The sequence below is a fragment of the Perissodus microlepis genome, chromosome 6 (genome assembly GCF_051167445.1).
Source record: "Perissodus microlepis isolate ML-2025 ecotype Zambia chromosome 6, ASM5116744v1, whole genome shotgun sequence".
Lineage (NCBI taxonomy): Eukaryota > Metazoa > Chordata > Actinopteri > Cichliformes > Cichlidae > Perissodus > Perissodus microlepis.
In genome coordinates this window covers 17,957,645-17,970,220 of record NC_140466.1, presented here as the reverse complement: position 1 = coordinate 17,970,220, position 12,576 = coordinate 17,957,645, and positions in this window count along the sequence as shown.

Below are 12,576 nucleotides of genomic sequence, written 5' to 3'. Positions count from 1 at the left end.
GAATGGCCAACTGAAAGCCTGATCCCCACAGATACCCAGAAGGGACCAGTCCCATCCAGCTACCAGTCAGGCATCATAGCAGCTAAGACGGGTGACACACCAGCTACTGGTAGATAAAGCAGTCACTTGATTGTCAGTCGAGATTGCAAGACCAGACTGGCCAACCTGTGCACCGCTTGGATTGGCTACAAGCCTATGACTCAATGGCCCACACATGGATCCTGGAAAGGCCTCGAACTGTACAATATCAACAGGACCCTTAGAGCCTTCATCAGGAACACAGTGGGATGTGGCGAACAACACTGGAGGCTAACATCATCAAGTGCAGAATTTACCGAGGAGATACCCTGTCACCACTGTTGTTTTGCATAAGTCTAAATTAAGGTTCTGGGAATCCAACAGGCAAATGGAAACCACAAAAAGGGTTCTAGGAAATCCACAACCATCAAATACCTGCAGAGGGCAAGCCAAGTTCTGAGGAGTCAGCTAAATGGGAAGCACAAAATCAATTTCTGCGCCCTGCTGATGATCAGGTTCCCTACTGGGATAATAAGCTGTCCAAAGGAGGAAATAGAAGCCACTGACATTAAGAGAAGGAAGCTCCTGACAATGTATGGAGGGTTTCATCCCAAACCCAGCATTCTGAGACTGTATGCTATGCGAATGTAAGGAGGCTGAGGATTGGTAAGTGTCAGAACCACTGTCTAGAATGAGACAACTAATGTCCATGAGCACATCAGGAAGACTGTGTGTTTAGTGAATACCTCAGGCAGCAGAAACCCAACAAAGAAGAAGAGCAAGGAGAAGAACCATTATGGAAGGACAGGCCCCTGCACAGTATGTACCACCGGCGAATAGAGGAAGTGGCTGACATCCAGAAATCCTACCAGTGGCTGGAAAAAGCTGGAGTGAAACACAGTGCAGAGGCACTAATCATGGCAGCAAGGAACAAGCTCTAAGTACAAGATACATAGAGGCTGGAATCTAGCACACCAGGCAAGACCCCAGCAGGCTGTGCAAAGGTGCCTCTGAGACAATCCAGTGTAAAACAGCAGGGTGCAAGATGCTAGCACGTGGATGGCCATAACCAAGTGGCTGGCATAGTATACAGAAATATCTGTGCTGAGTATTGCCTGGAAGTCCTGGGGTCAATGATAGATGTAGCTACGCAGAGTGACAGCAACATCAGGAAGAAGGAACATGAGAAGCTCGAGAAATACCAAGGGCTGAAAGACAAACTTGAGAAGATGTGGAGGGTGAAGGCAACAGTGGCCTCAGTTGTAATCAGAGCTCTCGGTGCAGTGAGCCCCAAGCTAGGTGAGTGGCTCCTGCAGATTCCAGAAACAACATCCAGGATCTCTGTCCAGAAGAGCTCAGTCCTAGAACAGCGAAGATGCTGGAGCAGGATGCTTTTGCTCTGGTTGAGGACCCAAACTTGAAGGATAAAGACCGCCCACAGCAGCAAGAAGGGAATTTTTATATATTGCTTTCCCTGCTGTGCTAAAAATGTACTAAACTGTGACTGTGATTTTTTATTTTTTTTTGCAGTCATTGCATAACTTAGCTAGCTAGCTGTATAGATAAAGTGGCCGCTGTGACAGCAACAATGACAGCTACAGAAATGCTTTTATTATTAAACTGATAATGTGTATGCTGTGTCTTTGTGTGCGTGTGCCTGGTCATGGTGTAACAAAACTTTCCCTTCAAAGGATTATGAGAACTGTCATATCAAGAGAAAAATGTCATTATCGGTGTAAGGTTCTCATTTGACAGATGGGATGTGGGTGTCAATATCTCAGCCTGTGCCGATGCCGTTCTGTATGCATTTGCTGTAGGCGTTCAGTCCTTCTTACCTGCATCTCTCTCTTTCTCACGCTTTCTCTCTATGTTGTGTCATCCCTCCTTCTCTCTTTAACCATGCAGCAAATTTATGTGGTATAGTACCGAAAACTCTCAGTGGGTGGGAGAGTGCGGTACTGTGTGGGTGTTTTAGAATGAATAGAAAAGACGGCACAACAGAAAAGGAGAGGTAGAGAGTGAGAAACAGAGGCTGGACGAATGGACAGGGCGAGACAGACTTTCACATAGCCATCTGTGTAAATTATATCAAATTCTTTTGAGTAACTGTGTGTGTCTGTATCTTCTTTATAGCATATAAATAAGATAGACACAATGAACTTTATAGTTTATTGTGTATCCTTAATTAGATACGAATGTTTATAGTATAGGGTGTGTCTTGATGGAAGCCATGTGATTTGATTACAGGAGTTCAGCCCTCCACAACATTCCCAGTTTCTCATGTGGCCACTTCCCTTAATATTAGGTGTGACAGGAAGTCTCATAAACATCTCCCATGCCTGCTGCTGAAACAAAGCATGTTCTTTTTGTTATATATTAAAAAAAAAAAAGATCTACATCTACTTTTTTCTGATGGCTGGTAGGGTATTGTCATCATCCTGTCATCACACACAAGTTTGTGAATGTGACAATTCAGGAACAAGCCGATGTAAGATTTTGAAGGTGATACCATAGATGTGTCTACTAGACGGCAGAGGGGTTGCACTAAAATGATGACCTCACATCAGGTTCTTTTACTCGTCACTTATATGCTGATCTGATTCTGCATTTAGATTCAGATTTTTAGTTCTTTTTTTTTTTTTTACTTTTTTAATTTGAGACAGCTGTACCAGTTGTCTGAGAATCTTTTTTTTTTTAAATAGCCATCTGTTGGCCTTATAAATTATGAGTCTTGTCCATTTTCTCTCTGTGGCACTACTGACAAAGAGTAGGAGGTGGCAATGGTAAAGTTCAGTTTTACATTACCATTGTATAAATATTTATTTATTTTTTCTTAAATGCACATGTGCCTGCTGAGATCCATGGTGTCTGTAGGTGTGACTTTTTCAGGTCCAAGGTGTTGTTTTGTTTGTTTGTGGACTCTCTGACTTAAAGAGTGACATGAAATGAATATGTGGGCAGACAACAGTGTCTGGTGTTGGCAAAACTCTCGATTCAAATGCCATTTGTATTGCAATGGCCACCTAGACTGTTAAGCCTACTTAAGCTTATATGTGACACAGACACAGCTATGAGCTATAGATTTACTGCTGTGGCTCATACTAGCTGCTGGTGCATGCTTTACCAAAACATCAGCATCTATTCCATTTTTAGTCAGGGGCTAAATGTGGACATGTTTTGAGTAGGATGTACATACTGTTCACTACATATTGTTACTGTCCTGGTCTTTGGATTTGGCTGTCTGTTGTTTATCTTCCTGCCGCTATTAATTCTTCTTTCTATCTATAAACTCAAATCCAAAAAAGTTGGGATACTGTGTAACAGAATGCAATGATTTGCAAATCTTATAAAGCCATACTTTGTTAACAACAGAAAACAGAATACATCAACATCAAATGTTTAAACTGAGAGATTTTACTATTTCATCAAAAATGTTAGCTCATTTTGAATCCGAAGGCACCAACAGTTGAACAAAGGAGGAACAAAAGGCTGGAAAAGTCAGTGACACTAAAAAGAAACAGCTGGAGGAACATTTTGCAACTAATTAGTTCCACTGGCAACAGGTCAGTAACATGGCTGGGTATAAAAAGCGCATCTTAGTTTCTTAAAAGTAAAGATGCAACCAAACTGCATTTACATATCAAGGAACAATTTCAGAATAATGTTCCTCTATGTAAAATTGTGAAGACTTTGAATATCTCATTATCTACTGTACATAATATCATCAAAAGATTCAGAGAGAATCTCTGTGTGCAGGGAACAAGGCCGAAAATCAATAGTGGATGCATATAATCTTTGGGCCCAAGGTAACACTGCAGTAAAACCCGCTACGATTCTTACACAGAAATCATGGCATGGGCTCAGAATGCTTTCAGGTTAAAGCGCTGTCATGCAATGAAGCTGTATGTCAAGATGATCAGAAGTACTGCAGTCTTAGCTAATTTAAAATGGACTGAGGCAAAGTGGAGAACTGTCTAATGGCTGCATAAATCGAAATTTGAAATTCTTTTTGGAAAACATGGACGTCACGTCTTCCAGACTAAAGGGGAGAGAGACCACCCAGCCTGTTATTAGCATTTATTTCAAAAGTCTGCACATATATCAGACAATGATAGGGCAACATACTTCACCTAAAGGTTCAGCACCTGGTCTTGCTGATCCAGTCTTTTTCCTCAAAATAGTACATTTTCTGTGATATGATGTGATTGATATGATTTCTATAATCTATTGTGAATATGATGTGGGTTTATGAAATTTTCAAATTGTTGCATTCTGTTTTTATTTACATTATGCACAGCATCCAAAAAGGATTTTTTTTTTCATTTGGAATTTTTATTCATAGGACTTTATCCTGCATTTAGCCAAGTGTGTTTTCCTTTGTTTCTATCGGTTCTTTAATGTACACATGGTAGATTCAACAGTGCTTTGCATGCTTTACCCAAATTCAAATGGCTGCTTCACTCATTCATTCCTTCCTTCATTCATTTATTCTTCCTCTCATGGGGCCTGCTTCTCTTCATAAAATGCAACATCTCTGGTAGCTCTTGCTTCACAGTAGTCTACCTGGCAGCTGTTCACCTTTTCCAGCACCTGAGTCAGCCAGCTACTGTCCTGCTAACGTCCCGGCTGTTTCTGCTCCTGAGTCAAATTTTAGTGAGCCTCAACCTGCTTCTGTGCTAACTAGCTTCTGCTTTGTTAGCTAGAAGCCTTACGTTTATCGTATCCAGATTGCTAGCATATACCACAGGATCGCGCGTTCCTGAATACCAGACTGTTCTGCAGTCAGCTAGGACAAGTTGGGTTTCCTGTTTGATGATGCTCTGGAACCACCTACTTGATATCCCTACAGAAAGAGAGAAAATAAATAAAAAAATAAATAATAATAATAATAATGGATTGGATTTATATAGCGCTTTTCAAGGCACCCAAAGCGCTTTACAATGCCACTATTCATTCACTCTTGCATTCACACACTGGTGGAGGCAAGCTACAGTTGCAGCCACAGCTGCCCTGGGGCAGACTGACAGAAGTGAGGCTGCCATATTGCGCCATCGGCCCCTCTGGCCAACACCAGTAGGCAGTAGGGTAAAGTGTCTTGCCCAAGGACACAACGACCAGGACAGAGAGCCCGGGGATCGAACCGGCAAACTTCCGGTTACAGATGCGCTTCCCAACCCAGTTTCTTACTACTTTGCAGTGCTCCAGCTGATAGGCCTTGGGTCACCCTTGTTTCTGGAGGCCTACACCTCTTCTGGCTGAAACATCTTCCTAGCTGGGATGGTGAAAAAGGGGTCTGAAATTTAGCCTTTTCCCCAGTTGCTGATTTTAAATCTGCTGGTGCCACCTCAGTCCACCAACTGTCTGCAAGGATCAGAGAGGCATGAGGGTCTGTGCAAACACCCTGCCAGTAATTTTTCACCTTAAAGAACACTACATGTTATAATTCTACAAAGCACCAACTATGCATGTGCCTTTAGGGCAGACTTCAAAGAAGTTTAACAGGAATGCTTAAAATTATGTTAGTTTGCCCAATTACATTTGAGCCTGTGACAATGGGAGACTTTGTATAAAAATGAATGATATTCCAAAATAGTTAATCCAATACTTTTGTTCAACTCCCTAAATTAAAGCTGAAAGTATGCACTTCAAACACAACTTGACTGTTTGTGTTGGTGTACAGTTACAAAAACTTGTTGTTGTCGAAAAACGTATGTACCTAACTGTACTGTCCATATTCTATTAGAAAAGTACTGTGAGAAATTTGTACAAGTTCTTAAGAAAGTAAAACCGATTAAGAGGACACAGCGGTTATTCACAAGAATAAATAAATATATAAATAAATAAGAATTTCAGGCATGTGGTATCAGTGACAAATCAAGCTTGCCAGATTTAACTTGGCATGTTCTTGATAGGAGGCTCTACCATCCAAGGTCATATAATTTAGCCAGAAATAACAAAATACAAAGGGAAACATTTTAGTATAGCGGGTTAGTAATGAAGGAGACAGTTGACACAAAACACAATGCCAGGAAAATACAGGGTAAAATAAGTCAGAGTCTTTAAATTTATTTCAAGTGGTAAGATTGATTAAGTTTTATTTAGACAGCATGCATCCAGCTGACTGGTGGCCAGATGGACTCTGTAGTATGCAAAGCCAAACTCCACGTGATTTCAAAATTGTGAATTCATTTTCAGATTACATCTAAAGACAGTTTTTTTTAATTAAGAAAAACGTACTAATACACTGATGAGGATCAGTTTGCATCACCAACAATTCAAAATACTGGTCTGTTTTTGGCTGTTACTGACTTTGCATCCAGTGATGTAAATGTGCTATATTTGCTTTGTGTCTATTCAGCCTTCTAAACAGGCAGTAAAGAATGATTGAGATTGGAAAGAATCAGCCACAGTCTGAAAAACATAAACTTTTTTACTACTACTACCTAAGTAACTACTTTAGTTCTCTCTAAATAGTTATTCCTGTGGTTTATATTAACATAACAAATAAGCACGGTGTTCCCCACAGTGACATTCCAAAAAATAAATAATTAAATAAAAATAACTTGAAACAAATTTCCATACAGAATTTGGTAACTGTTAAATCAAGTTCACCAGTTCTCATTTTAAATTTATCAGGTCAGCTTCACCATCTAATTGATGAACAGATATTAGATTTTAACATGTCCAATTCTTTACCTTCACATGGTGTCATTAGGAACAAAATGACTTTACAGTTACTTATGGGTTCATGGGAAGGTAAAGACGAAAAAAGAGAACACAAGAGGCAGATCCGGATTTAAAGAAAGATTGTTAAAAAGATGTAAAGTGACATTTAGACCAAAGATTTATCTGCACATCTTCCACCAGCAGTCAGCAGATGTTGGCGCTACAGGTCGCGACCAGCATGGAGTCTCTAAAGCTGGCACTGCAGCAAACACACTAAATACCTCCATGCTAGGTGCATACAAGCTGATGATTAGAACACAATCTTTTATGTACAAGTCCTTGACTTCTTGGACAAAGACACAATTTTTCTCTCTGTACACAATCACATTCAATTTTAAATCAAATACAGAGTTTCAGATTTAATTTCAGAGTTTCAAAATGCTTGCATTAACTGTTGGTACTGAGTTACAGCTATTTTTACTCACAATTCCCTTTATTCAGAAGCTCAAAATTAATTGGACAATTGACTGACATCTTGTTTCACTGCCAGGTGAAGCTAGTTCTCTTGTAATGTTTCATGACAAATGAAATAGAAATGATAGCAGTGAATTTGAATGTTTATCTTAACAGTGTGATTTTAAACATGTGGTGCAAAGAGATGTTAGTGCAAGCGAGTTAGGCCATCAGTAGAGTGAAAATCCAAAACAAACCTATCAGAGAGACAAAACAACGTTAGGATTTTCTGAGACAACAATCTACTGTAATGTTTAAAAAGAATGAAAACCCTAACCCTAACCCCCATCCATCAAAAAAGGCCTGGAAGACCACATAGGACAGCTAAAATTGATGATTGAAGAATTATATGCATGGTAAAAAAAAAAAAATCACTTCACAACATCTACCCAAGCCAAGAACACTGTGAAGGAGGCCTTCGTGAATTAAATATAGAAGGTTTACAACAAGGTGCATACCACTGGTTACATTCAGAGAATTAGAAATCTAAAAAGAGCCAGCATTGTTCACATTTCTGGTAACATGAAACCAAGATAAAATTGTATTAGAATGATAGGAAGAGAAAAGTCGGAAGAAGTGTGAGGAAAAACCCATGACCAGGACTATAACACGTTATCTGTTAAACACAGTGAAGTCACTGTTATGGCATTGGCATGGAAGGGTACCAGTGGAAACACACAAGTGTTTAGTGATTAAATTATTTCTATGAATGTAGTCGGATAATGCAGGGCTATAATCTATACTCCAATTTACCCAAATGCTGCAAAAGTGATCGGACAGAGCTTCACACTGTAAATGGATAATAACCAAAAGCATGCTGCAAAAGCAATCCAAGACTTTCTCAAGGCAACAAAATGGGATACTGTTCAATGGCCAAGTCTGTCACCTGATCTCCACCAAACAGAGCATGTTTTACAGTGACTGAAGACAAAACTGAATGCAGAGAGAGCCACACGCAAGCAGCAGCTGAAGGCTGCTAAAATAAAGGCCTGGCAGAGCATCTCAAAAGGGGGAAACACAGCATTTTGTGATGTCCACGACTTCTACACTTCAAGCAGTCACTGATTACAAATGATTTGATATCCACTGTGCTAGTGTACAGAGGCAAAACTTCAAAAATTGTGTGACATACTTAAGTTAAATGTTCCTATAATTCAACAAACCTCAGTTATGAGGCCTCTTCTCAAATTAGGTTTGTAATCAACAAAAAAAACCATGGGAAAGGCAACAGTGGTCAGTGGTTCCTTCCATTTCTTCCAGCTATCAAAATATATATATATATATTGAATGCACTCTGACCGCATTGCTCACTCAAAAATTCATCTGAACAAACAGAGGTTACATGTCAGAATCATTTACATGAAAAGCAAAGGAAGTATATTTACCAGTCTGCAGTTGGTGGGCTACTAAGCTTCATAAATACTGTCAACAAATCTCCTAAACAAAATACTAAAACTCTATAACTAAATATATCTAAATCATAGATACAAACAAACAGGATTTACTAACAAGCACATTCTAATAACTTCTTATATTACAAAATAAAAAGCATCATGAATAAAACTCATGAAGACCCTGAGAGCTCATTGGGTGGTCTCAGCTTCCCTACAGTGCTCTAGCTTTAGCAGAGTAACCTCATTAAACTATCATATCAACAAACAGAAATTATTTTGGATATGAGTTGGATCTGTTTTTTTTAAAAAATAATTTTAACCTGTAAACAACATTAAAAAATGAGATGGTGAACAGTAATCTCTTTCATTCCCTTATTTAGCCACGTCTGAAAATAAACACTTGCTACTCTCTCTATATATATATGTGTGTGTATGTATGTATGTATGTATGTATGTATGTATGTATGTATGTATGTATATACAGATAAACCTGTAGAAACAAACTAGCATGTTTTAGAGAACTCAGTCATGTGAGACAAAAAGACTTCATGTGTTAATGGGCTAATTTGTTTAACCTAGCACAGCAGATTGTACCCCTCCCTCTGACCCCACCTCTTGCCATCTCTCCTGTTAGACCAATCATTTGCATGCCCTCCTACAGTGTGGTCCTGACAGCTCCATCTTCAACATCCTTTGTCCAGTATATCCACCATTCCTCCTTTATACATGTTCAAACCATATACATCTTTGTCTTCTATGTTCTTTTCTCACCATATCTCACAACCTAAGCTATCTGTAGTGTTTAGAGTATTACTATAGAAAGTCAGCAGCTTCAGATGTTATCTTGATAATCATAAAAACATAGCAACGAAAGTCAACACAAATGCACATGCACATACACACTCATGTCAGTAGGGGCACTGGGTCAATGAACACATGGCAGTAGATGAGAGACCACAAGTGTGTATGATAAATATTTGAAGCTTTGCACAGCAGATCTCTGAGCCATCAATCAATCTGTAGATTCCATGGTGATACTAAGTGTTTTTGATGGTGTGTGTGTGTGTGTGTGTGTGTGCGTGCGTGCGTAAATCTAGCAGTTTGCAAATGCATGTTTTTATAGATTCGTACACCATGATGGCAAATTTTCTATATACTCTTTATTCTTTCAGTCTTTTTTAAAGCTCTGAAGAGAAAATACCTCTAAAAGAGTCTTTCTGTTACAATACTAGCTTAATGATCCTTATGCCAAAAAGGGAACGTGTAGATCTTCTAACAAAGATGCTATAAGGCCAACAGGTCCACGGCTTGATCGATGTGATGTATTGGCTGTGTTTTTGGGTTTTTCCTTAAGGCTACTGTCCACCTACACAAGCTCATTAAAAACACAAACAGAAAGGTGATTCATATTCATGGGTGGAATAGTGGTTACACAATACACACTGCTACTGTGTGGTTTGTTTTTAATTGTTGCGATTATCTATTGCCATCTGAAAGTTAGGTCAAATTGATTTATGTAGCAGAAAATCATACCCCAACAGGTGCTTTCGTGCTTGTAAAGTTTCCCCTGACACGCAGTTGCATGTGGTTGCTGAAACTGAGACCAAAAAATGACAGAAATGGTGGTGTGATAAAAAAGAAGGCAAGTGATTTATTCTCCACCTTCATTCACAGTTGTGCTGGCAGATGGTTTCCAAGCCTTTACAATATTGAAGAAGTGGTTACTAGTTCATTATGAGTCTACTGCTGGACTAATGTGAGGCTGCAATTAAGCAGAGCAATCTCTGACCAATATATAAATATATAATTTTATAATTAATAATTTTTCCAATGTTTAGTAATACTTTTTTGTTAGCATTTTCCTTAATATGTAGATTTTTGGTAACAAATAAGTTGCTTAAACAGATTTTCTGACTGTGGTAGGACTCGACTTAAGCGGTCAAAGAAGTGCAGGAGACTGATGCTGTCCAGTGTAGCAAGTGATTTATTCACCATTTTGTGACCCAAACAATATTTGCAAAGAAACAAATAAGAAACTCAACTCCATAATTAACTCAGTTCAAATAAACATAACTGAACTTAAATCAACAGAAATTAAGGTCAAACTGCACACAGCTACACTGACCTCAACCTTTCTCCCGAAACACCCGAGTTCATCTGCTTAAATAGTCCACTTAATCACACAATTTCTCCTCTGGACTATTCCATTCAGTAGGTAGGTAAGATGAACATGATTATAGTCAAATCTCTACTACTCCTCTTTACTGGCAACATAAACTCTGGTGTAATCAATACATATCACAACAATAAATTATTTCTTTATAAACCCTCTAAAATCAGCTCTATTAAATTATAAGAGTTCTTCCCCTTCTGCACTTGGTCTCTTCCTGTGACCTCAGATGAACCCAAAAGGTATAAAGCAGGAAGTAAAACCACATTTCCTCCTTTTGTTTCTGGAAGACAGGTAGGTAAGGTAAGTTCTAAACAATACAAATTAACAGTTGAAATAAAGAACATGTTAACTTAACAAACTTGTAGGGATTGATTTAAACCAAGATATTATATTATATAATCTGTAAAAGTGCAAAACATAAACAAACCCGGGATAGTAGATGTTTGCCTATTGCAGATTACATGTGAAATATGGTTAAATCAAAACAAGAATGTTAACTAAGAAGATAGACAAATGGTCTTCTCACCCACTTTGTCACACTGACTGTATGATAGTACTAGAAAAACAATGAGGGGCTCACCATTGTGATTACAATTTGGAGCAGGAGTTTAAAACATAAGGGCTGGGGATCAGATTGGCCCTGTCAATTACAATTACAATTACAACAAAAAAAAAAAATCTTTGTTTTATAATTACAGAACAGTCTGAGCAATAAGCTATCAGAAGAATTTTTCTCTAATTTTACACATTTATTTCTTACAATTTAAGAGTCATGCTGGCAGACCTCTTTCATTTACTAAGACAGCATTTCTTTATCATGTAGACAAACCGATAGTATTCTTGAAAATACATTTCTTTTCCTTATATTAAAATGTCTCAGGGATTAAAAGGGCTGTTAAAGTTCTTTAACTGACAACAAGGGGCGTTTTGGTGGTCTGGCCCCCTTAAGATCAAACTGGGTTGCATGTGGTCCACAATATAAAATTAGAAACATGGATATCTGTAACTTCATTTGTGGCTGGTTGCCAAGAAATTTTCTCAACTCAAAAAATGCTCAAATTAAATTGTCTTTGGTGAAGTAATGGGATAATCAAAGTCAGGCTTCATCCTCTGGGGGCACAGTTATCGTTACTGCATTTCCTTTTGAATTATACTTGTCTAGATATTTAAGATGGACTGGCCAACCAGCTAATCAAGCTGATTGATTGGTCAGTGTGAGGCCAAACATGTTAGATGCCCTACACCTGCCAAAATAAGAAAATAAAAGAAAAAAAGTTTAATAATTCCAAGAGAACACCGTGAGAATTGGGAACAGCAATTTATGGTCTCATATCAATCACGTAAAAAAAACAACAACTACACATTAAAAATACTTACTTGAACTGTTGAATTCATAAATGAATCACAGGCAAGTCAGCTATTCAGTCCAATGTACTGAACGGGGATCCAACAAATACCTGTTCACATTCAGTACAGCAGTCTGAAATCAGGGTATCGGTACTCAGCCCAGTTCTGCTGCTCCTGTCTTGATGAGCTGAGAAGGCTGTCGAGTCACATGAGAGCTGGGATTCTTTGAGGATTTGATGATGGTGCAGTCCCCAGATTGCCATCCTATGCCAGGCCCTGTGATTAGATAACCAAGCATGTATGTGTGTGTAAGTGTGACCTGAAAATAAAAGCTTTGCCCTTTGAAAACCTTTGTTTTTTTTTTCTCCTGCAGTTTCATCTCGTATATTTTTCCATTAATTGTTTGCCTTCATTTTTAAATATTATAAAAATATAACATATACTATATACTCTAAGTTTCAGGCA